This window comes from Apium graveolens, chromosome 9 (genome assembly GCF_009905375.1).
Source record: "Apium graveolens cultivar Ventura chromosome 9, ASM990537v1, whole genome shotgun sequence".
In the NCBI taxonomy this organism is placed as follows: domain Eukaryota; kingdom Viridiplantae; phylum Streptophyta; class Magnoliopsida; order Apiales; family Apiaceae; genus Apium; species Apium graveolens.
The window spans coordinates 23,008,530-23,035,902 of record NC_133655.1 but is presented as its reverse complement, the minus strand read 5'-3'; the positions used below and the strand labels follow the sequence as shown (position 1 = coordinate 23,035,902).

General features: G+C 37.0%; 1 non-coding gene across 1 annotated transcript; it reads left to right on the top strand.

The window, feature by feature from the left end:
• The first annotated feature begins 9,772 nt into the window (after positions 1 to 9,772).
• LOC141687963 (small nucleolar RNA R71) lies at positions 9,773 to 9,879 on the top strand. Its single transcript, XR_012561437.1, has one exon. It is a non-coding gene; the product is annotated as a small nucleolar RNA R71 (small nucleolar RNA).
• The last annotated feature ends 17,494 nt before the right edge of the window (positions 9,880 to 27,373 follow it).

The following is a 27,373-nucleotide window of genomic DNA, read 5'->3' as shown; positions in this document are numbered from 1 at the left end:
GGCAAGACTTTCGGTAGGACAATGGATTGAACTAGCAAGACAATCTGATTGAACTACAATGACTTTCGGTATGACAATCAGTTGAACTAGCAAGACTATCTCCTTCCCAGTAGAACTTTCGGTAGGACAATTGAAATGACTTGGCATGACAATCGGTATGACAATCCTGATTGTCATGCTAGTTCATTTTCAATTGTCTTGCTGATTTAATACTGTTTTTAATCCAATTTAAAATCCAGAAAATCCTTAATATTAATTCTCAATTAATTAATCAATTAATTTAATTAATCAAATAAATTAATCTTTGCAGATATAATTTATTTTCTTAATTAAATTATATGGCTTAATTAATTAATAGAGAATTAATACTAACCCAGAGCAGCAACCAATCTTCTGAATATCTTCTGAAAATCACTGAGAATTATGAATCAATTCCACCACTTCAACGTTGACACTCGATGTACTGTCTGGTTCATGAGTGACTAACTTCCGTGACGTTTCTTCATGTCTTGACTTTGATACTTTGATTTTCTTCAGATTAAATCCTTGTAATTAATGATACTCTGAAGAGATCTCTGTCACTTGATTAAATCCACACTCTTGATTTATATCACTGAGGCATGATCAATTTCTTGAACTTCTTCCAGTGAATTAATTCCTCAAGTCTGTAGATGAACCTTGTTTCTGAATTCTTTGACAGATATTACTCTGTGAGATCTCTTTTGACGGTAGATCCACTATTTACTTATTACATTCTTATTTGAGTTGAGTTGAATACTCGAATATACAAATAGGCTATGACATATGACTTACAAGTCCAAATCACAAAGAACTGTATCGAACTTGATTCCCTTTAAATACGGGATTGTTAGGGCGAAAACACGCACTAATATTCACGCAAGTATACGCGTTCGCAAGTAATATAGAATACTTTCTAGTTCGTTCCCTCAGAGACTCAGACTAAATTATTGTCTAATTAAACTCACTCACCAATGTATGATTACTTCTCAATGTTAAGATAATAACACTTAAAATTGTTGATTAAATATTAACTATAATTAACTACTTAAACCACTTAACTAACACTTCAATTTATCAATAATAAAACACTCATGAGATCACAACTTCATTATTACTTCCTTCTATAGCCATTGTTATTACCTTTAGCATGTGACAGTGATGATATTAATCGAATAACACGAAACTGATAAAAGCCAACTTTCATTGTACTAATACCATTCTACCAAGCATCCACAATTAAGATAGAAGTTGAATAGTCATCAATTATGTTGAGTTCCTATATGTCTACAGAAATTGAAAACACAACGATTTAAGCTCAAGTTATTCCTTTTTTTTTTATTACACAGGGCAAATAAAACTGTTAGAGTTACCCACTAATCATGCTCAACGTACATGAACCTATGCTAGCATGGCAAGTTCTAAATCTCAAGATCCACCGTCGCTTCACAAGAGATTAACACCCTATCTTATATGTTCGCGACGCACATAAGACGAATACGCACAACCAATACTAGATATCATGCAATCATCACACACTAAAGTATTAAACAATTAACTAAAGAATTCCATAATAAATCCGTTGTAACCCCATGATCACGATTAGCCCATAATAGAACTTATCGCCATCATGGGTTCATATGAAATCATGATAAACAAACACAAGAAAATAATAACTAAACTAATTATATTAAAACAGAGTACGTCACAAGAGTAAATAAGTCAAAGCAAGAAAACTAGCATCCAACGTTACAACGAAACAAGAATCACAAGAAAATATGCTTCCTCTTCATTGCGGTGTGCTAAATCGGTCTTCTTCCTTATCTCCTTCGCTTCTTGCGTAAAACACAATCTAAAACATAATCCCCTTCATACTCTCTGTGAAAAACGTCTCAAATCTACTTATATAATAGTCCCATAAAACTCAGATTACATAGAAGTTGGAAGCCAAACAGAAGTAGAAGTCTAAAATAATTTATCTTTTTCCCCGACCCTGCGCGGCCGCTCAGCATTGCTGCGCGGGCGCGCAGGCCTCTACTGGAAAAAATCCAGGTTTGCTCCGTTTCTTCGCCGTAATCTGCCCATTCCTTTCCTCTCGCAATGGTGAACACATGCCAAGGCTTATTCTTGATGATTCCTCCCCCGAAATGCAACTAATACCCTGAAATGCATAAACACTAGAAAAGCGCATCAAATACACAAAATACTTGATTTCAAGACACCAATTTAAGCCATTTTAAGACGTTCTAAGTGGTATAAAATGCCACTTATCACACCCCCAAACTTAAATCGATGCTTGTCCTCAAGCGTCACAGACTCAAAAACAAATAAAAATATGCATGAATGCAATCTATATGAAAATGCAACGATCCCCCTTACTACAATTAACCAACCAAATTGTCACATCTCAACGAATGTCGTTAGACTACTAAAGATCAATAAACTCATGCAAACAGACATACAGCCAGAAACGTGGTGTGTGCAAATGCTTAACAGATATGCTTCAGAACTAGACCAATTACTATGACTAGACTATCCTCAAGGCAATCCTACGATTATGCAAAGAATAAAAATTCTAGGCACAAAGTGATATACAACACTACAAGAACTCTGGAGCTTACTACGGAATCGTGCTTTTTATTTACAACTCAAATGCTTATTTGACCGTGCAATGAGTGAGGTCCACAAAAGACTTATACAATGGTATCCATGTAACGAGCGTTAGGTTAGCGGATCCCAGACTCTAAAAGCCTTAGGTCGCTAGGCACAAAGTCCCCTAAGAACTTAATAACTCGAATACCAAAGAGCCCACTCTTGATCAATTATGCAATTTTTTTTTTTTTAATAACTTCTGAGCAAGTGCGTTTCGCTCCATCTTGCTCAACCCTAGACTACTCGCAACATATGCGAGCCGGCTACTAGCCATTTGACGCCTAGCCACAACTAGCAACAACTTCCATATTTTTTTCTCCAATTTTTTTTTCTTTTTTTCATGTCTTTATCACTAAGAACCTATAATCGAATTCTAAGCATAATAAGTAGATTGACCTTGAAAACAACCAAATCATAACAACAATCTAGCCCTTACGCATTCTTTAAGACTTAGTGGACTTACAATTGTTTCTAGCATGCATATCAACCTACACAACTTAATATCACTTTAATGATATCACTACACTCGCATCAATATCATAATTCAGTCGATAACTTATTGCAAAAGGGATCATGGTAAATGCATGAGCTACATGACATTCATAAAAAAAACTAAATGGCATAAATTATGCAACTATATGAACTAAACTATCATGAATATGCAACTAAATGACACACACACAATATTCCTTAACTACCACCCCCAAACTAAAAATCTTCACTGTCCTCAGTGAAAGTAGTAGAAAGGAACACAGGGTATACCTACTCGGAGTCATCATCATCATCACCCTCAGTGGGTGGAATATCAGGCGGCGGGTATGCAGAGTCCTCACCAAAAACTGGCCACTGGATATCAGCTCCAAGGCCTCGAAAAGCAGTCCCTAACGCAAGGGTGAGCTCCTGAGCAAACCTGCTCTGCGTCTCATACATGGCATCCATCCGCCGTGAAAGCCTCCTATACTGGGCATCAACCATATCAGCACCCTCCTGAGCTCTCGAAGAACCAGCCTCACCACGCCCTGGCCTAGCCATAGTAGCACCTCGTGCTGGACGCCCTCCTGGAAGACGATAACCCAGCCCATGCTCCTCAGGCTCACCACCGGTCCACTCCTGCATCCCATTCAGAGTGCCAGAATCAATCGGAGCGGCTGACAACTGCAACTGCTCATGAGCCGGCCAGTTCACTCCCACTGCTCGGCATAGCTTCGTAACCGTGGATGCATAAGGGATGTACATATGCTTTGCTCCCCTCAAAAACTTCAGAATTCCTTGGTAGATAAACTCACCAAGGTCCACATAGTACTCATCATGCAGAATTCCCCACAACAACTGTGCTCTCTCAACTGTGACCTCGTGTGCATGTGAAGAAGGCAAAATATTAGCACATATAAATGCATTCCATGAACGGGCATACCTGTTCATGGCGATCGCCGGAAAGTGACGATACTCATTATTGCCTGGACTGCGGGTCCAAACTGTGCCCGGTCGACAGAGAGTCGCACAAATCAAATCCAAGTCAAAATCCTCAGCAGTCTTTTCATTCCAGTTCTCCTCCTCGGGCTTCCTCTCTCGCTGTCCAATCACACGGCGAATCGCCGCAGGATGATAATCAACCGTCAGCCCACGGACTACAGAAAACCCATTCTTTTCAGCCTTCGCGTTCGCGTAGAACTCGCGAACAACGCTCATCGGTACTGCTTCGGGTGACTCACAAAAAGCTATCCACCCCTTCTCTACAATCATGGGCAACAACTCACCATCCCTCCCTGATGGTAAAAACCCCCTCTCCTTCAGAATCGGCTTCCCCAACAGCCTAGTGTACTCCTCCTCCGCAGCTCTATCAGTTAACCGAGGCCTTGCAGCAGTACCCCTCGATGAATCAGCAGTAGGAACTGTGCTGCTGCTGTCAATAGTGCGTGCTCTCTTGGGTGCCATTGATTCGTGAATAAAAGTGTGTAAGAACTGATTTTTGATGTTTGTGAGAGGGTTTAAGTGTAGGAAGTTTTGTGGGAGATATGTAGGATAGGTGTATGTATATATAGGGTGTGGATTAGATTAGGGTTTGGGAATTAAGGGATAAAATGATGGGGTAGTGGGAACAATTCGTGGGTTCATGGGCTAAAACTGTTTTTGTGTTTTTGTTTGTTTTTTTTTTCTGAACTGTAAAAAATTTTCTGGAACTCGACCCCTATAGCTGCGCGGCCGCGCAGAGGGTCTCTGGAATTTTTTTTTTCAGCCCCTGTTTTCTGATTTTTTTGTGTTTTTGGATAGGTTATTAACTTCTAAGGGTTCCTGTAACAACAATTCATGGGTTGCCTCCCACGCAACGCTTCTTTTTCGTCATTAGCTTGACGTTCTGTACCTTTCTCAAGTAGTCAACAAAATGGCACTAACCACCTCTCGGTTTGCCATGTCCCCATAGTAGTGCTTCAACCGCTGACCGTTAACCTTGAATGCTTGGTCCGAATCATTCTCAAAAATTTCCACCGCTCCATGTGGAAACACAGTTTTGACAATAAAAGGTCCAGACCACCTTGATTTCAACTTCCCAGGAAAAAGTCGGAGCCGAGAGTTGAATAAAAGAACTTGTTGCCCTGGCCCAAATAACTTAGGATGTAGCTTCCTATCGTGCCACCTCTTCACCTTTTCCTTATACATTTTGTTATTCTCGTACGATTGAAGTCGAAATTCATCAAGTTCATTAAGCTGAAGCATTCTTTTCTTACCAGCTGCATCTAAATCCAGGTTCAATTTCTTCAATGCCCAGTAGGCCTTATGCTCAAGCCCCGCCGGTAGATGACATCCCTTACCGTACACCAACTGAAACGGTGACATCCCAAGTGGAGTTTTGTATGCTGTTCTGTAAGCCCAAACAGCTTCATCGAGCTTTAAAGACCAATCCTTCCTTGACGGACAAACAACCTTCTCTAAAATGCGCTTTATCTCTCTGTTAGACACTTTCGCTTGACCATTTGTTTGCGGATGATAGGCAGTAGCTACTCGATGATTCACATTATAACGCTGCATCATAGAAGTGAACTTATGGTTGCAAAAATGCGATCCTTCATCACTTATGATTACCCGAGGTGTTCCAAACCTTGTGAAAATTTGCTTATGAAGAAAATTTAGTACTGCCTTTGCATCATTTGTCGGTAAAGCTTTAACTTCGACCCATTTTGAGACATAATCGACTACCAGCAAGATGTACTGATTATTGCAAGACGAGATAAAAGGCCCCATGAAATCAATTCCCCATACATCAAAGACCTCGACTTCAAGCATCACATTTAATGGCATTTCATCCTTCCTTTACAAATTTCCCACTCTTTGGCAACGATCACACCTTAAAACAAACTGATGAGCATCCTTAAACAAAGTAGGCCAGAAAAAACCTGCTTACAGAATACGAGCTGCCATCTTCTCACCTCCATAGTGTCCCCCATAAACCGTGGAATGGCAGTCTCGTAATATCCCCTCCGTCTCACAGAACGGGATACATCTCCTGATGATCTGGTCAGCTCCCTGTCTAAACAAATATGGTTCATCCCACATATACCACTTCACCTCATGCAGAAACTTCTTCTTTTGAGCGGATGTCAAATTAGGAGGCATTATGTTGCTGACGAGATAGTTTACAATATCTGCAAACCATGGTTCTTCCTCCTGAATTGCAAACAACTGCTCATCCGGAAAAGATTCATTGATTAACGTCCTATCTTATGAAGTAGAATCGGGATTCTCCAACCTAGAGAGATGGTCAGCTACTTGATTCTCAGTACCTTTTCTATCTTTGATCTCTAACTCAAATTCCTGAAGTAAAAGCACCCAACGAATGAGTCTCGGCTTCGAATCCTTCTTAGAAACCAGATAGCGAATAGCTGCATGATCAGTGAATACTGTTACTTTCGTACCAAGCAGATAAGATCGAAATTTCTCAAAGCCAAAGACTATAGTTAAAAGCTCCTTCTCAGTAGTGGTGTAGTTCAACTGGGCACCATTTAAAGTCTTACTCGTATAGTAGACCACATGGAAGAGATTTTTCTTGCGCTGTCCCAGAACTGCACCTACCGCATAATCACTCGCATCACACATCATCTCAAACGGTTCTGTCCAATCTGGTGCTGTAATAACTGGTACAATGATCAAACTCTTCTTGAGAGTCTCGAATGCTGCCAAACATTCATCATCAAATTTGAACGGCACATCTTTCTCAAGCAAATTGTACAACGGCTTAGATATCTTTGAAAAGTCCTTGATGAATCGCCGATAAAAACCCGCATGACCAAGAAAACTACGGATTCCTTTCACAGAATTAGGTGGGGGAAGATTTTCAATGACTCCCACCTTGGCCTTGTCCACCTCCAGACCCTTGCTAGAGACCTTATGCCCAAGGATAATGCCTTCACGCACCGTAAAATGACATTTCTCCCAATTAAGCACCAAATTAGTTTCCACGCATCTTTTGAGTACGGCGCGCAGATTATTCAAACATTCATCATATGAGTGTCCAAAGACGGAGAAGTCATCCATGAACACTTCGACGTTATTTCCAATCATGTCAGAGAATATAGCCATCATACATCTCTGAAAAGTGGCCGGGGCGCCACATAACCCAAACGAAACTCTGCGAAAAGCAAATGTGCCAAATGGACAAGTGAAGGTAGTCTTTTCCTGATCCTATGATGCAATACAAATCTGATTATACCCGGAATAACCATCCAGAAAACAAAAATACTCATGACCCGCCAATCTGTCAAGTATTTGATCAATAAATGGAAGGGGGAAGTGATCCTTCCTTGTGGCTTTGTTCAATTTTCTATAATCCATGCATACTCTCCATCCTGTAACTGTTCGAGTAGGGATGAGCTCATTCTTTTCATTTGCGACCACAGTGATACCTCCCTTCTTAGGTATACATTGTACGGGGCTCACCCACGAGCTGTCAGAAATAGGATAAATGATGCCTGCATCTAGCCATTTCAGAATTTCTTTCTTCACCACCTCCTTCATGATGGGATTCAGTCTTCGCTGTTGTTCCACAGTTGGCTTACTACCTTCCTCTAGCAGAATTTTATGCATATAATATGAAGGACTTATCCCCTTGATGTCTGCTATGGTCCATCCAATAGCCGATTTGAATTCTCTCAAAATCCTTAAGAGCTTGTCTTCCTCACTACCTGAAAGGTCAGATGAAATAATAACAGGTAACGTAGATGAATCACCTAAAAAAGCATACCTCAAGTGTTCAGGTAATGGTTTGAGCTCCAAGGTAGGTGCTTCCTCTATTGATGGTTTGAGCTTCCCTTCAGCATTCTTAAGGTCAGAAGTACCAAGAGATTCAAATGGTATGTCCAGCTTTCGCTTCCAGGGAGAAGCGTTCAGATATTGTAATTGCTCGTTGCTATCTTCATCATCGCTGTCAAAATCCCCCACTAACGCCTTTTCCAATGCATCAGACATTAGTATGTGATCGAGTTCCGAAGTAACCGCAGAATCAATCACATCCACTTTTAAGCACTCCTCATCTTCTGTAGGGAATTTCATTGCCTTGAATACATTGAAGGTCACATCCTGATCTTGGACCCGCATAGTAAGTTCACCTTTTTGCACATCTATCAAGGTACGGCCAGTAGCCAAGAAAGGCCTCCCCAAGATTATGGGAATCTTCTTATCTTCCTCAAAATCCAGAATAACAAAATCTGCAGGAAAGAAGAGCTTATCCACCTTAACGAGCACATCCTCAACTATGCCCCTTGGGTAAGTAATGGAACGGTCAGCCAATTGTAGCGACATGTATGTGGGTTTTGGATCAGGCAGATCCAGCTTTTTAAAGATCGACAACGGCATCAGATTAATGCTTGCTCTCAAATCATAAAGGCACTTGTCAAAAGTTAGATTGCCAATGGTGCAAGGAATGGTGAAGCTTCCTGGATCTTTCAGTTTTGGTGGTAACTTTTGTTGCAGAACAGCGCTGCATTCTTCCGTGAGAGCAACGGTTTCAAGGTCATCCAGTTTCACCTTCCTTGAAAGAATAGTCTTCATAAACTTCGCATAACTAGGCATTTGTTCCAGAGCCTCAGCGAAAGGTATATTGATGTGAAGTTTCTTGAACACCTCCAGAAACTTCCCGAACTGTCTATCCAGTTTTTGTTGCTGCAATCTCTTAGGAAAAGGTGGTGGAGGATAGAGCTGTTTCTCCCCTGTATTAGCCTCAGGCAGAGTGTGTTCAACAGTAGTCTTCCTTGGTTCCGCCGCTTTCTCCTTTTGCTTAGATTCTTCACCTCTAATTTCAGCTTCTACTTCTTTTGCCTTTTCAGCATCAGCTACTTTTCCAGACCTTAAGGTAATAGCCTTGACTTGCTCTTTAGCTTCCTTCCTGCCTGGTACTTCCGTGTCACTGGGAAGAGTGCCAGGTTGACGATTGAGCACTGCATTGGCTAATTGACCGATTTGATTTTCCAAGGTCTTGATAGAAACCGCCTGACTCTTGCACAACAGCTTAAGTTCCTCAAAATCAGCACTAGTAGGTGCAGCTGCACTTCCCTGTTGAGGATATGATTGCCTTGTAGCATACTGCTGTGGTTGCTGGAATCGAGGTGGGTTAAACTGCTTACTCACTCCTTGCTGATATGGTGGCTGAATAGCATTCTGATTATTCCCCCAGCTGAAATTTGGATGATTTCTGTTGTTAGGATGATAGGTCGCTGGCACAGGCTGCTGTTGTCGCTGATAATTATTCACATACTGAACAGATTCGTTTACAAGAGAACACTGATCCGTAGCATGAGAACCTGCACAAAACTCACAAACCATAGCTATTTGATTAACTCCATACGTAGCCAAAGAATCAACCTTCATTGATAGCGCTTGGAGCTGGGCTGCAATAGCGGTGGCTGTATCAACTTCCAGAATACCTGCTACCTTGCCTGACGTCATCCTCTGAGTTGGGTTTTGATGCTCATTTGCAGCCATCGTCTCGATAAGATTATACGCCTCAGTATAGCTTTTAGCCCATAAAGCGCCTCCAGCTGCTGCATCGAGCATAGGCCGAGATTGGGCCCCCAAACCATTATAAAAACCAGTGATCACCATCCAATCCGGCATTCCATGATGCGGACATTTTCTCAACATTTCCTTGTAGCGTTCCCAAGCCTCGCACATAGATTCTGTAGGTTGCTGCGCAAACTGAGTAAGAGCACTCCTCATAGCAGCAGTCTTTGCCATCAGATAAAACTTCACCAGAAACTTTTGCGCAAGATCTTGCCACGTAGTGATGGACCCAGCTGGTTCAGAATGTAACCAGTCTTTAGCCTTATCCCTCAGTGAGAATGGGAAAAGCCTCAACTTGATAGCCTCATCAGTCACGCCATTATACTTAAAAGTGATGCAGATCTCGACAAAATTCCTTATGTGCATATTGGGGTCTTCAGTTGCCGCTCCTCCAAAAGAAACAGAATTCTGCACCATCTGAATAGTGCCCGGCTTGATTTCAAAGGTGTTAGCTTGAATAGCCGGATGAAGGATGCTTGACTGAATGTCATCAATTTTAGGCCGAGAAAAATCCATAAGAGCTGGATCAGCTTGAACAATACGATCTCCCATGTTTACTGGTTCTTTCTGCTCAGTTCCTGAATCCGAATCCTCAAAATCTAACTTCTCCGGAATATCAAGAACTTCGTCTGTCTCCTCAGCTGTATCTAAAGTCCTCTTGCGAGCACGAGAACGAGTTTGCATAAACGCTTGCTAAAGTACCTGAAACACAACCGAAAAGAGTAAGTAACTACTACTTCCTAATCACTGAGTCCTAATGACCAATGATGGTAAGTACATAAACTAAACAAATACGCCGAGTCCCCGGCAGCGGTGCCAAAAACTTGTTAGGGCGAAAACACGCACTAATATTCACGCAAGTATACGCGTTCGCAAGTAATATAGAATACTTTCTAGTTCATTCCCTCAGAGACTCAGACTAAATTATTGTCTAATTAAACTCACTCACCAATGTATGATTACTTCTCAATGTTAAGATAATAACACTTAAAATTGTTGATTAAATATTAACTATAATTAACTACTTAATTAACCACTTAACTAACACTTCAATTTATCAATAATAAAACACTCATGAGATCATAACTTCATTATTACTTCCTTCTATAGCCATTATTATTACCTTTAGCATGTGACAGTGATGATATTAATCGAATAACACGAAACTGATAAAAGCCAACTTTCATTGTACTAATACCATTCTACCAAGCATCCACAATTAAGATAGAAGTTGAATAGTCATCAATTATGTTGAGTTCCTATATGTCTACAGAAATTGACAATACAACGATTTAAGCTCAAGTTATTCCTTTTTTTTTATTACATAGGGCAAATAAAACTGTTAGAGTTACCCACTAATCATGCTCAACATACATGAACCTATGCTAGCATGGCAAGTTCTAAATCTCAAGATCCACCGTCGCTTCACAAGAGATTAACACCCTATCTTATATGTTCGCGACACACATAAGACGAATACGCACAACCAATACTAGATATCATGCAATCATCACACACTAAAGTATTAAACAATTAACTAAAGAATTCCATAATAAATCCGTTGCAACCCCATGATCACGATTAGCCCATAATAGAACTTATCGCCATCATGGGTTCATATGAAATCATGATAAACAAACACAAGAAAATAATAACTAAACTAATTATATTAAAACATAGTACGTCACAAGAGTAAATAAGTCAAAGCAAGAAAACTAGCATCCAACGTTACAATGAAACAAGAATCACAAGAAAATATGCTTCCTCTTCGTTGCGGTGTGCTAAATCGGTCTTCTTCCTTATCTCATTCGCTTCTTACGTAAAACACAATCTAAAACATAATCCCCTTCATACTCTCTGTGAAAAACGTATCAAATCTACTTATATAATAGTCCCATAAAACTCAGATTACATAGAAGTTGGAAGCCAAACAGATGCTGAGCGGGCGCGCAGGTTGCTGTGCGGCCGCTCAGCATTGCTGCGCGGGCGCGCAGGCCTCTACTGGAAAAAATCCAGGTTTGCTCCGTTTCTTCGCCGTAATCTGCCCATTCCTTTCCTCTCGCAATGGTGAACACATGCCAAGGCTTATTCTTGATGATTCCTCCCCCGAAATGCAACTAATACCCTGAAATGCATAAACACTAGAAAAACGCATCAAATACACAAAATACTTGATTTCAAGACACCAATTTAAGCCATTTTAAGACGTTCTAAGTGGTATAAAATGCCACTTATCAGGGATATGAAGGTCATTATCGTAAACATTCACTTGAGTTTCTATGAGGCCATATTATTATTGAGAGATTTACATTTTGTGGTGATTATTTGGTGATTAGGTAATGACTTAAATTATTTTATCTCACCAGATTCCAATAAATTCAGTCTCAATGTATTTGAATATTACATCTCGTGCATCATGAAAACTCGATTATGCATCATTTAAGTGGTTGAGATTAGCGAAATATTCAGTATACTTACCACATGTATTATGGAAATGTCATGCCATATTTTATTACAATAATTATATTAATATTTATTTATCTAAATTACTTTAAAAATGTTAATATGTCTTCAATAGGGAAAATATGTAGTTTCATTTAAATTTAAATTATTATTATTTTAAAATGCATTCCTCGGTCATCTTAAAAATGTCATTTAATTATTCTTTTGGGAAACATGTATTTCACTATAATTATGGACGTACTCGAATTCAAAATGTTGTACCATTATACTTTTGCCCGATAATAATAATTATAGTGGATGGGATGATTAATGAAAAATTAGAATAATGGAGAGTTACATTAGAGTCGCGTGCCTTACGTGTTATTAATTCAAAAGTTGATATTTATGTTGTAGATTTGGCGTTGAAATAGATGAGGAGGAGGTACATATCAAAATTGGTAAATAATTTATAATTTCAATTAATTGGGCTATATTATTAAAAAAACGAATTTACAAGGTTGTCGCGTGCCTATCAAATAATAATACCTAACAAATTCTTCTAACAATGGTAGTATGATAAGTCAGAGTCGATCCCCCAGACACAGAAATACCAATCACTATTAATTCTTGATTCGAATTAACTAAGTAGGTAACATAATAAAAATTGAGAGATTGTTTAACTAAAATTATACTAAATCAAATATTCTGTATTAGTCAAATAATTAAAAATATCAGGATTTAAATATCCTCGCTGGTATGAATCAATGCAATTATGATTTTCCGCCTCAATCAATCATATACTACTCAAGAGGAAAGCTGCACCCTATAAAATACCAATAACCTCTCTCGAGTATTATTGGCTTCTTTAAAATACAATCAAACCTATTTTCAAGATATCATGCAATTTAGAGACATTAAACACAACATCCTAACTTCCAAATAATTCGTTATACATATTTTGATGGAGAAGTTCATGTCCTTATTGGATAAATTGCAACCACCTAAGTCCAGCTTTCACTGATAAATAGATATTAGGTTCAAACAATACGCATAATCATTTCTGACATGCAATTGTTAATTAAGCACAACTCAATAAGTAAGAACATGTAATATAACTAAATTGGGGGATTGGGAAGATCATACATCAATCATAACTAGGGTTCAACTTAACCCTAGATTAAGAATCTACTCGCTCATGACTATATTAACAAAATAAATAATATGATAATAACATATAAAGAATAGAAAAACATCAATCTTCAACAACTAGAAGAAAAAGTATAAATCTATGTCTCCCCGTATATATTTATGTATATATATAGGAAAATGATCAAATAGAAATCACTAAAATGAAAATTTAAATGAAAACCAAGAGAAACAACCCCTATATGACATCACCCACCCCTAGATCACATCACCCTCCCCCTAAATCACATAACCTATCCGGGGCCTACTTCCGCCCCCCCAAAATCCACCTCCGGGTCCACTAGACCTCACCAAGGTTCGAATTATAATTCCAGATAGGCTCTGGACATGTAAAATAGACCCCAATGGGCCCTAATAGGCCCCGCCCAGGCCCTAACCTAATCGTGCCAAGGCCCACCCTTGGGGCCACCCTCGGACCCACTACAATTCCTATCATCCTAAAAGTAAAGTTTCCATTTAGTTTCTATTTTAGTGGTTTCTATTGTAGTAGCGTTATATATATATATCTATTTGTTTATAATAAAATTATACAAGTACGTTTCCTAAACTGATTCTATTTTTTCAGGAAAAATTCTTAGTTGACTTTTCTTTAGTAATTCTAGGTCGCTCCAATTATAATTTGATACTTGGACCACTTCAGAACGAAAGATAATTCCGTTATTTTCACGTGGCCTGTTGAATCTTCCAATTACGACTTCTAGAACTCAAGATATGGCCTAAAACAGTGAAGTGCGTGCATGTAGTCTAACAAATCCCAATTTCCTTCTAATAAATCTCCAAATTAAGCTCTTATTATCCAATCCATCCAAGTTTAGGATTTTCTTATTTTCTATAATAAAATATTAAAATTCAATTAATAAAATCCAAATCAATGTAAAATATAACAAATACGAGGAATAAAGTCAAACAAAATATATATAAATATTTACTATATCAAATAAATAGTAATTGATAGTGACTTGACATAGTACAGATACCAAATCTGACATAGCACATGGGCTAATAAAATATCTCAGTTTGAAAAATGGAAGCTAAGACAAAACGAGCATGTGATCTTGGATAGAAAAGAAAAAAACATTCAATTTTCATGCATGACAAATTGGAGGGATATTCAAAGCAATATATCAAGATAAAATCTTGTCTCATTTGTCAAGTCTCACGGGAAAGAGAATGAAGAAGTAATCTTGATGGACCTCGAAGGCCGTGTTATGTATCGTCTAGCAAGCATTGTAACTTGGTGATATATAAACCAAGTAGTAACAGTGTATTCTCTAAGAAATAAGAAACTAGAGTTTTCAACAAAACTTAATCGAGAGCACTATCTCTTAGAAAAATACTGTAAAAATGCTACAGTGAAATTCTTATAATATACACAGATTATTTCATCAATATATAACTCAAGTGGCAAGTAAAAAATAAACCACATGAAATTTTAATTCTTGTGTTCTTATTTTAATTTAGCAATTGTTCAAGAAGAAAAAGTTAAAAATAATAATTTGTATTCAACCCCCCTCTACAAATTACTCATATATTAATTGTTGGCAAATAACACACTCTCATAACATAATTTGGCAACTTTTGAGCTGCAGTCTTCATAATCACCTATTTGCCACCCTTTGACAATGATCACTTATCCCAACCTTGAATGCGATTCTGCATTTTCTATTTTAGGAAACCAAATATCGATGATTTATTCTTGCCAATAGTGTTTGGCAAGCCTAAATACATGCTTTGGTCACTGGCTTCTTGAAACCTCAATCTCTGGCACAACTCCAATTTTAACGAGGCAGGGGTGTTTTTACTGAAGAACACTGAAGATTTGTCCACATTTATATATTATCCTGAAGCCCCTTCAAACAGTCTCAAAATCTACAAGATATGTTCTGCACCGTCTATACTTGCTCTACAGAAAATATAGGAGTCATCCACAAATAATGGGGGATAAGTGGTGCAGAACAGACTATTTTGATACCCTTAATCAGATTTCTTCTCTCGTAGTCATGAAGTAATGTAGTTAAACCTTCAATTCAAATAAGAAAAAACAGGATCTCCCTGTCTGAGACCCCTTTCTGGAACTATAGAACCAAATTGCTTTCCTGCAAGAGAAATCTGATATTTTATTGATGACATACAACTCATGAACAACTTAACCATACTATTCTCGAACCCCAACTTTAATAATCAACATTGATAAGTGGATTTTATATCCACTTGGAACGCTTTATTACAAGCTTAAATTGGTGTTTCGGACTCAAGTTGTTGGTATTTTGATGTGTTTTTGTGTTATTGCATTTCAGGTATTAGTTAAATGAAGAAAGGAGCTTTTAAAGGAAATATGATGAAAAGTGATCATATTTGGAATCCAAGGTCATTGTCAAATTGTAGAGAATCTCGTTAGCTTCGCGTGGGTAGTTGAATCACCTAATTCTGATGAGTAGAACTCAAGTTATGGCCAAAATAAGATTTATCAGAATTTTTCAGAAGCTGCCCATGCGGCCACGTCAGAAGTGCACGCGACCGTGTGCTGACATGCGGCCGAGTCAGACCCGTGCGCGACCGCGTGCTGATGCGCGGCTGATTTCGCTGAAAAAACCTTTTTTGAGTGAAATTTGATAATTTTAAGGGTACAGGTCCACTAAGGGCTTATATATACTTAAAAAAAGGGTTTTCATCATCCGAGAAGATTGGGAGATCAAGGAGAAGACCTAGAAGCACAAAACAACTCCGAAAAAGAAGATCTTATTTTCTACTTGTGATACTTTGAATTAGTTGTAACTTTGGATGCTCGTTTTCATTCTTGTTGAACCTAGACTTTTTTTGTTCGTACTTTGATTATTATTCAGTTTATTAAGACCTTGTTTTATACCATGCTTTCATTGGAACCCATGATGACGATGAGTTCAATTATGGGCTAATCATTATCATGGGATTCTAGCGGATTTACTTATGGATTTCAATAGTTAATTTGTTCCGATACCTTAGTGTGTGGTGATTGATTGATATCCTGGTATTGGTTGTTCTTATTCGTCTTATGTGCGTAGCTAACATATAACATAGCGTGTTAATCTCTATTGAAGCGACAATGAATATAGAGGTTTAGAACTTGCCATGCTAGCATAGGTTCACGTATTTATTATGTATGATTCGTAGGTAATTTTAACCATCTTACTTGCCTTATGTAATCACGATAGATAACTTGCGCATTAAACCGTTATGTTTTCAATTCTTATAGACATATAAGGACTAAGCATAATTGGTGTCTATTCAACTTCTATCTCTTTTGTGGATGCTTGGTAGTAGGGTATTCGTACAACGAAAGTTAGCGTTTACTAGTTTCGTGTTATCTGATTAGTGTCATCACCATCACATGCTAAGGTTAAGAACAATGACTTGGAATGAAGTAGTAATGAAGTTGGAATCCCATGTTTGTCATATATAGTAATTCAACCTCAATTCTCTTAGTTAATGTTATTTAGTATAATCTCTTAGTTTAATAAAAACCCAATTTGTTATTTGTCTTAGCATTAAGCGATAACCATACATTATTGCATAGGTGCATAAATTGAACTTAACCTAAACCAGTCTATGTGGGAACGAATTTGATTTATATCTTATACTACTTGCGAACGCGTATACTTGCGTAAATATTAGCGCGTGTTTTCACCCTAACAAACATCCAAAAACTTCCATTCTACACGATCATATGCTTTAGACATATCCAATTTAAGAGCCATCCGTCTATTTCTTCCTATCTACTTTCTTTTCATATAATGCATAAATCAAGAAGCCACAATTATCCTATCTGCAATCAAATGACCAGGGATGAAGGCGCTCTGTGTATCATATATGATTGAGTCAATTACTGTCACACCCCAACACACACACTCTAAATAAAAGAGAACCATAATTATTACAAACTTATAAGTCCAAAGGACGATAATGATCTATTACAACCCAACCAAAATAACAACAATCCCAAGATCTTTACAAGTTCAGAGTTTGGAACAGCCCATCTAACTAATACCATGATTATATACTGGCGGATTCCGCCTAAACTATATATATTCTACATGCGCCCTCAAATGATCTTCACCCTGTCTAGCGGTTGACTTACGGGCGGTCTGCTTGGTACGAACCATGATTGCTAGCTGTAGAACAGGGTTAAACACAAGAAAATGAGATACAACGCTTAGCAAGTACTAATCATTCTACTAAGCAAGACATTATCTCAAAATCACGAGTTCATAAATCAAGGGGAATATGGATACTTGTGAGAATGACAATAAGAAATATGAAGTTATAATATGAAGACATGGTGGAATTATAGCAATTAAAACAGGGTATATGGAATCATGATATCGGGCAATATGCTATAGTATAAAGACATGGTAGAATCATAATAATCGAAACATGGCATATGGTATCATGGCATCAGGCAATCATGTTATAATTATCAAATCATCAAAATCATTTTAGGACGCTACGGATTACAACCGGTGATCATCCGCGAAGTAATCCCGAACCGCGTTGGGTTCTCAAATATAATGGGATCCCTAGGCTATACGTGAGCCTATCAATAACGTGAAAACGACTTGCGTCCGGGTCCAATCCACTAAGATAAGAAAACATTTATTTTATTGATTTATAACATGAATGCCGGGGAAAGATTGGTTATCAACGTAATTGAATTAGATTCAAGGGAAGAACATTTGAAGGTAAAGTACAAATCAAGCTAATAGTGATTAACGGAAGTATTGGAAATAATTATGGTCACGGGGTTGTTATAACTAAGCATTCATGGGAAATGTATGTATGTGCAACGATTATAAGAATAAAGAAGTAAGTAACTTGCCAACAATTATAAGTATAAGAAAGTAGTAACTTGCCAACAATTTTAAACATAAGAAATTAGTAGCTTGCCTTCCAAAAGTTTTAAGATTATTTGATCTTGACGGCATGAGTCTTCTCCTTCGCTTCGGAACCTACACATTATATTAATCTCATTATTATTCACCCTTTATCAACTTATAAGCCTATAAGCTTCTAGACTAACCTTTACCCCTATTATAATTACGATTACAAAAACTTATGATTACACCTAACTTAATCGCATACAATTAAGTAATCCACATAGTCACATAATCACATAACGGCATGACATATACTACTAGTTATTTATACTATAATATCATCTAAACACCTAAGAACATAAGAAAGTAACACATAAGAACTATCATTGACCTTAACTTAACCCTAAAGATGATGTGCGACACTCGGACTCTTCACTTCTAAGTCCCAAACACAACAAATACCACTAAAGCTTCCTAATGCCACTCGAAAGGGTGCTCTCGGGTTTCTTGGTGGAAATGGGGTGTCTCCACCTTGGGCCTTCACTTCAAATCACTTCCTACAGGTTAGGACTCTAAACTAACTTATAAAGTTGGTGATACTCAAAGGCCTCACTCCTAAAGGTTTACAAAGATCAAGACTCTCACTGAAGTCCCCTACGAGCAACAGTTTGCACGTCCTATGCTCTCTAGCCGATATCTCAACTTCTACTCAGGGAATTCTAACAAAACCAATTCCCATGGATTTTTAAGACCTAAACCTAACTCTAAGAATTGGTTTCAGGCCAAGGCCTCACCTAGGCCTCTCTAGGCTTCTGCCCAAAGTTGACATTTGTCCAGCCTCCCTCGAATTCACTCTGCCCTGTTTTCACTCACATAAAACTCACTTTTATCATTCAGTTTTTAATTCTAAAGGTTTTTAAGCTTCCTAGGTATGCATTATACTTATTTAAGTCAAGGCCCCATGAAGGCCTAGCCTAAGGCATGATTATAATCGACCAAAGTTCAAGTTTACCCATCCCTGCCCTGTTCTGAGTTGCTCTCGGTTATGGGGGTGTGCACCTACCTAAATGCAAGTTTCTTGTTGAACTAAGGCTACTGGACTTAAGTATAACTCAAGTCCTATCTCCAGTAAACTTGGGCCTAGAAATGACTCACCAAAACTCACCTAAAATAGCCTATACTTAGGGTGAAAAATTCTGCTATAAAGTGCCTAGTGTACCTCCTTCCACCTTAACTCCCAAATCAACACCAAAACCAACATGAAAGCCCAAAAATCTATCCTACATTGTACACAACCCTACTAACTATCATTATATGGAAAAATACGAGCATAAAATTAGCCATAATAGTCATTTACCGAGGCAAAAACAAAGAGCATAGCAGAGCAGATTTTACATGTGAACTTCTAAGCAAATTTTCGAACCAAAACACAAGGTAACAACTTGATGGCTACAAGATTTAATCACAACTCATTAAGGCACATAATATACTAGCATTTTAGAGCAAAAATCGTGGCATGCATTGCATTAAAACTCAAATTCAAGTCACATAACACATTTGTTCGAAATATCACTTATACTACGACATGCAAGCATTAACTTCAACTTCTAGTGTAAAAATCATAGCATGCAAGGATAGAAACTTTGTAAAAACACATTTTAAAAGATCATAGGTTCTTTAAAAGTCACATTCAAATCTTCTTTCTTTTTGAAATCAAATAAAACTAACACACAAAGCACAAAAACCCATTCGGCTCCTTGGAGTCATTGCCGAATGCTTGAGGCCAAGATCATGGCTTGAAAGTGGAAGCATAACACTTCATCAAGACCATCTTTTGCTCAAGTATTATAAGCCACATTTAGTTCAACTCTAGATTCACAAGAATCAAAGTTAAACCCTTGGCTTTAACTACATGCAACTAAGAAAACTCACCTTAAATGATGATATAGAACCAAGTGAAATTGTCATTTGCTTAGAGGGGTTGAAAGATGCAAGAAGATGAAGAAATGAAAAAGAAAAAAAATGAGAGGGGATGGGGTTGAAGGCCCAGCCGAGAGAGAGGGAAAGAGAGAGAGAGAGAGGAGAGTGAAGTGATGTTGGTGGAAAATAAATGATGTGAGTGGAGTGTATAAATTTGTTTTTGTCTCACTAAAATGGTAGTGGAGTTTGAACTTACTCTTATGTCCTTCATCCACTAATAGCCAACTATTGCATGCAAGGTTTTATTGGTCTTTTGCTTGGTCAAAAGGAGTTAGTGGGGAGTGAAAGGACAGTCCTACCCTTGGTCTCTATTTGAGTGGAAATTGCATGCAAGGGTATGCTTGTAATTCAATAACTAATAAAAGTATGATTTAAAAGAATGATTTTTAGTAATTAAAATACAAATCCATAGATCACCAAATAAATACCATAAATACTATGAGATTTTAGAAATTTAATAAAAAAAAATTAAAAAAATTTTGAACAAAATTTTATATTAAAATAATTTTTCACATATTATTATACTAACAAATAAATCATGAAAATTACACTTAACACATTATAAATTACACAAATTATTGCAAGTAAATTGATTATATTCCACAATACTAAAATCAAAAAATTCACCGCCTAATCGCAACTAATCAAATATTACTAACTTGCGAGAAATCTCTATTATTTACTAATCGCGTAGCGAAAATCTTACTCGCGCACGGAATTTACACGCTTAAAATATTCCGGCAACACTCGCAATGCCAAACGACAAAATTATACAGAATATATAACGAATTTGCATAATCAGCCTTATAACATATAATATTTAGGAATATATATCACACTTATAAAATTAACTCTAATATTTACCGGTTGTCACAGTTACCCTCTTCGATCTGTTAACAAGTACTTTAGAGATTATTTTATACACAACATTGCAGAGGGAAATAGGGCGGAGATCAGTCATTTGCATAGAATTTTGCTTTTTAGAAATTAGGGCAATATTTGTATTGCTCAACTGAACATCAATCAGACCTTGTTGTGCAAGACATGCCTATATTATAACAAGACTAAGTCAAATTGACATCCCTAAGAAAGTTGTATGATAATCTAAGTTTGCATTTTGTATTGTATCACTTAAGTCTGTAAAAGTGTAAATAGATTAGACTGGAGTATTTTTCTGTAAATAGTCTCAAGCCTAAGAATAAACTCTGGAAGAAGATCATGAAGATCATGCCTCAGAGATAATATGAAGAAGCTTGGAGTTGAATAAATCTGTTTTGGGAAAAACATTCTAAGTCAAGAAATTTACAAGTCACAGATTAAGTCTTATAGATAAGTCATTCGAGAACTCCAGAATGACTTATCGAAAAGTCAAGAAAAGCTTATAGAGAAGTCTCAGAGATATCGACAAGCCAAATTGAAGACATGAAGATTGGAGATATCGACAAGTCATTCCTTCATTAGAGAACTTTGAGATATCGATAAGTTAAAATATCATTAGAGATCTCTGAGATATCGATAAGTCAAAATATCACTAGAGATCTCCGAGATATCGACAAGTCATTTATTCACTAGAGAACTCAGAGATATCGATAAGCCAAATGAAGACATGAAGATTGGAGACCTATACAAGACTAATTCTCTTATAGAGAACTCAGAGACTTCAATACGTCAAATCAACTATAGAGTAAAAAGAGATCTCGATAAGCCATTATACTTATCGAGATGTCGAGTTCTCTACATGACAAACTGGAGATCTCGATGTAAAACTCAAGTATAGAATGCAGATCAATTAAATATCCAATATTATCAATCAACAAACAAATCAATCACCAATTTAAAAAGTCTACAAAAAGCAGTTTGAATAGTACAAGATCAAAGGCCAAGATTAATTGACAAAGAAAAGTCACAGACACACGATTTGCAAAGATACACTAAGCCATAAATAAAAAAATTTAGTTAACTTAAAGTAGGGTTTAGTACATGCTATTGTATGCTGTGTAAAACCAGTGTTTACTGTTCTATAAAGTAAATACTGGATGCTTTGTTTTATGTGTAATAAATTAGATATAAAAATCTTGTAACTCTCAAAAGAGAAGCTGAGTTCTTTATCAACAAAGAACCCAAAATTTTGTAGCAAGACATACTTAATATTAATATAAAATTAAGTGAGATTTGAAAGATAGTGTGTTCATGTGCATGTTTCATTATTCCTGTTAAAATATATTATGTCTACAGTTAGATTACTTTGTTCACCATCCATAACAGTTTAAAAAGCTTAAAAATAATCCAAAACACATTCACCCCCCTTTGGTGTTGTATTCATTACCTAACAAGTGGTATCAGAGCAAAATCTGAAAGCAAACAGATTAAAGATCTTGGAAGAATGAATAACATAAGCTTAGCAGTATCAAAATTCCTACCTTTGACAGATCTAACTACACACTATGGAAAAAGAAAATGATGTTGTTCATCAGGATGGCCAATCCACTATACATTCAAATCCTCAAGAATGGGAATTTTACCCCCATGGTAAGAGTTGAGGAATCTATAGATGGAGACATGGTCATTCCAACACATTATGCTCCTAAAGATCCTTCAGAATATACTGAACCTGAGAAAGAAAAAGTCTCTCTGGATAGTGGCTTGTAGCTAATCTTGATAAAGTCACTTGACAATGTAATGTACAATAACATTGTCAATTGTGACACAACCAAACAGACCTGGGAGAAAATACAGATCTTATGTGAAGGAACAGAGGAAGTTAGGTCAAATCAAAGGAGGATTCTGGTTTCTCAGTATGAGGGGTTTATGCCTAAACCAAAAGAATGAATCACTGGAGTTTTTGAAAGGTTCAATAAAATGATAAATGACTTGTAGCTATATGATAAATATTATGAAGCTGAGGAAATTAACCTAAAATTCCTGCTAGCTCTTTCTAACCATCTTGAACAGAAAATATCAGTTATTAGAGAAGGAAGAGATTTAAGCAGAAGGACTTTGGAAGTTCTATATGGAATCTTGAAAACTTATGAACTTGAAATGCTACAAAAAAAGTCATTGAAAGCACACCATGGTCATGTTGTTGATGGTTCAAGTGCCTTGATTATAAATGACAGAGAAGAAAGTGAAGATGAGCAAGATAATCAAGTTCCAGTTGTTCAAGTTGTGGAACAAAAGAACAAAGGACCTCAGAAGCAAGTTGTGTTGGAGCTGGAGGAAGATGAATATTACACCCTCGACGAGCTAGATGAAATGGATCAATCCATGGCTTACTTGGCTATAAAATTTTCCAACATAAGAGTCAAGAAGCCAAGGTTTTTTAAAAGTAAGGGACAATCTTCTAACAACAATAATGGAAGACCAAAAGCTCAGTATAATTCAGTTAGCAAAGGTGGCTACAAAACTGGATCTGTGGACAGATTATAGATAAGGTATTTCAATTGTGATAAGTTAGGCCACTTTGCTACTGAATGCAGAAAGCCTAAAAAGGTGAAGAAGGATAAAGCTTACTTGGAACTGGAAGCAAAGTATGAAGCTCTCTTGAAGAAGCAGTCTGGAAAAGCTTATATTGCAGAAGGAAAGAGTTGGGATGATACTGATGTTGATGATGAGGATGAACAGGTTGGAAACTATACACTTATGGCTTTTGAGCATGGAGAAACATCCACTTCAAAATTAAAGCTACCAACTCCAACCACTATTGATTTAAATGCTAGTCAATATAGGGAGACTGTGGAAAAGATGAGCGTGGAGATGTTTCATATACACACTAGCTTAGTAGCAGCTACTGAGGAAGTTAGTAGGCTAACAAAAGAAAATGAGAAGCTTGAGAGTGAGAAGTAAACGATGGATCTACTGCTTGTGGAGCTTGAGTCAGTCAAGAAAGAAAATGAATACTTGAAAAACAAGCTGAAGTGTGTTAATGAGATTGCAGTTGTGTTAACGGAGAAGATTGAAAAGAATGAGGTGAAACTGAAATCATTCAGAAATGCATCTGAGTTGGTTGGTCAGTAGCATGAGAAGAACAATCCATGTGCTAACATAGCTATTGGTCTTGATTATAATGCTTTGAACAACAACAAGAAAGCTGTAGGTGATAAAGGAAAAGCAACAGAAAATGAAGATGTCCCAACTATGCTGAGAAAGGTTGGTTCACCTATGTTCAAAGCATGTGAAGTAGATTTCAGTGAAGAAGAATTGATCATAAAGCAAGAAATTGCTGATGAAGATAACAAAAAGAAAAATGCTGAAACAACTCCAACTTCCGAAGCTGAAAAGAAGCCCATGATCAACCAAGATTCCAAGACACCTGTCAAGGAAATAAAGAAGAAGAATAATAGAAATGGAAATATTGGGATAAACAAGAGTAATAATTTTGTTTATGTTGCAGATGCTCCAAGAAAACAATGTAAAAAATGTGGCTCTGTTAATCATCTAACTCACCTTTGAAAAAAGGTTGTTAGTAAGCTAGGAGTGGGAGCATGCAAGTATAATGAAGCAAAAACTGAAGATCCCTACTCATTCTGTGACAAGTTTGATTGCATTCCTTGCAATATGAATGTAATGATAAGTTGCCATAAGATGAGATTTGATCTTAAGTAAATCAATATTAAGTCTTCAGCTAAAAGGGACATTGCACATCATTCAATGAATTCTATTCATTCTGAATCATCAAACTCTACCTCTATCAAATCTATTAACAAGAAGAAAGTACCCAACACTGCTTGGATTGCTAAACACACTTAATCCTCATTATGTGCAGGGCAAAGAGAAAAAAGTCATATGGATCATAGACAGTGGATGCTCAAGATATATGACAGGTGATAAGGCTCTGCTATCACAGTTTGAGGAGAAGACTGACCCATTAGTGACTTTTGGAGACATCAACAAATGTTTCACAATGGGATATGGAAAATTAATTTCTGGAACTGTTGTGATTGAAGTTGTAGCACTGGTAGCTGGTCTTGAAGTGAATCTTCGCAGTGTCAGTTAATTTGCAGACAAGGATTTCAAGGTTTTATTTAACAAAGAAGAATGCACTTTTATCAGCAAAAAAACTGATGAAGTTGCTCTGAAAGGATCAAGGAAAGGAGGTTTATTTCTTGCAGACTTGGACTTAATAAATAAGCATGGAATTTGTTGCTTCTACACCAAGGCATCTGTAGAGCAAAGCAAGATATGGCATAAGAAGCTATCTCACTTGAATTTCAAACAATCAATACTCTAGTCAAAAAGGAGTTAGTGAGAGACATGCCTAATCTGGAGTTTACTCAAGATAAAGTATGTGATGCTTGTTAAAAGGGAAAAATGAAAAGATCAAGTCACAAGAGTAAAACTGTGAATTCTATAAGTGCACCTTTGCAACTTATTCACATGGATTTATTTGGACCAGTTAATGTCCAGTCAATTTCGAGAAAAAGATATGCACTTGTGATGGTGGATGACTACTCAAGATATACATGGGTAGAATTTATGCACTCTAAAGATGAAACTCCACACATTATAATTGAACACTCAAAAAGATTGAGAAGCGGGATGAAGATCAGAATTGTGTGAAAAGATTGAGGAGTGACAATGGAACAGAATTCAAGAATGCAACCTTAACTGAATTCTGCAAAGACAAGGGCATTGTTCAAGAGTTCTCAACTGCTAGAACACCTCAATAAAATGGGGTAATTGAGAGAAAAAATAGAACACTAGTAGAGGCTGTTAGAACAATGTTGTAAGATGCAAATTTGCCAACTAGTTTTTGGGAAGAAGCTATGAACACTGCTTGCTATACTCAAAACAGATTTATCATTAACAAGAATCTTGGCAAGTCACCCTACTCAATATTTTCTAAAAGGAAGCCTCCTGTGAATAATTTTTATGTGTTTGGAAGCAAGTTTTATGTGTTGAAGGACAACTCTGAATATGTGGGAAAATTTGACTCTAAAGTTTTTGAGGCAATTTTTCTGGGATATTTATTGGAGAGAACTGCATACAAAGTCTATGTGATTGAACAAAAGAAGATCATGGAAATCACAGATGTTACTTTTGATGATGACGAATGTCCAGGCTTGGAATGCCTTGATGAAAATGAAGTTGAAACCCTAAAATTTATAAATCTCAACATTGATAGTGATTCTGATGATGAAGTTGAAGTCAACACAAATCACATAATAGATGAAGAGTCAACTGAATAAGTGAATCATGAGAATGTAAGCTCATCTCATGGACCTGAATTTGATAACACAAACTCAGGGGGAGAAAGAGAGGAAGGTTCTGCAAGTCATGCCAATGGTGAATAAAACACTTAATACTCAAGTCAACAAACTCATACCAGAAAGTGGGATAGAAGTCACACTAGAGAAGCAATTATTGGTTATCCAACTAATAGAGTGAGGACAAAAAGTGTAACAGCAAATGAATATCTTCATGCATGTTTTTTTGTCACAAGTTGAGCTAAAGAAAACTGAGGAAGCCCTTCTTGATCCTGATTGGATATCTGCTATGCAAGAAGAGTTAAATCAGTTTGAAAGAAACAAAATTTGGAAACTGGTTCCTACATCAAAGAACAGAAGTATAATTGGAACAAAGTGGGTGTTCAGGAATAAAATGGATGAAATTATCACCAGAAATTAAGAAAGGTTGGTTGCAAAAGGCTACTCACAGGAGGAAGGAACTGATTATGATGAAACCTATGCTCCAGTTGCAAGACTTGAAGCAATAAGGATCTTTCTTGCATTTACTGCACATTCAAATTTCAAGGTATATCAAATGGATGTGAAGAGTGCATTCATTAATGGTGAGTTGGAAGAAGAGGTTTATTTGCAATAGCCACCTGCCTTTGAAGATCCAGAATTTCCAAATTTTGTATACAAATTACTCAAGGATCTCTATGGACTAAAACAAGCATCTAGAGTTTGGTATGACACACTGTCTGAATTTTTGATTAAACATGGATTCACTAGAGGTACTATTGACAAAAATCTTTTCTACAAAAAGCATGGTGATGATATGATCCTAGTTCAGATCTATGTGGATGATATTATCTTTGGTTCTACAAATGAAAAGCTTTTCCAAAGATTCTCTAAGCTTATGTAGAGTGAATATGAAATGAGTATGATGGGGAATTAAGTTACTTTCTTGGACTTCAAGTCAGTCAAAGAAGTGATGGAATTTTCATCAGCCAA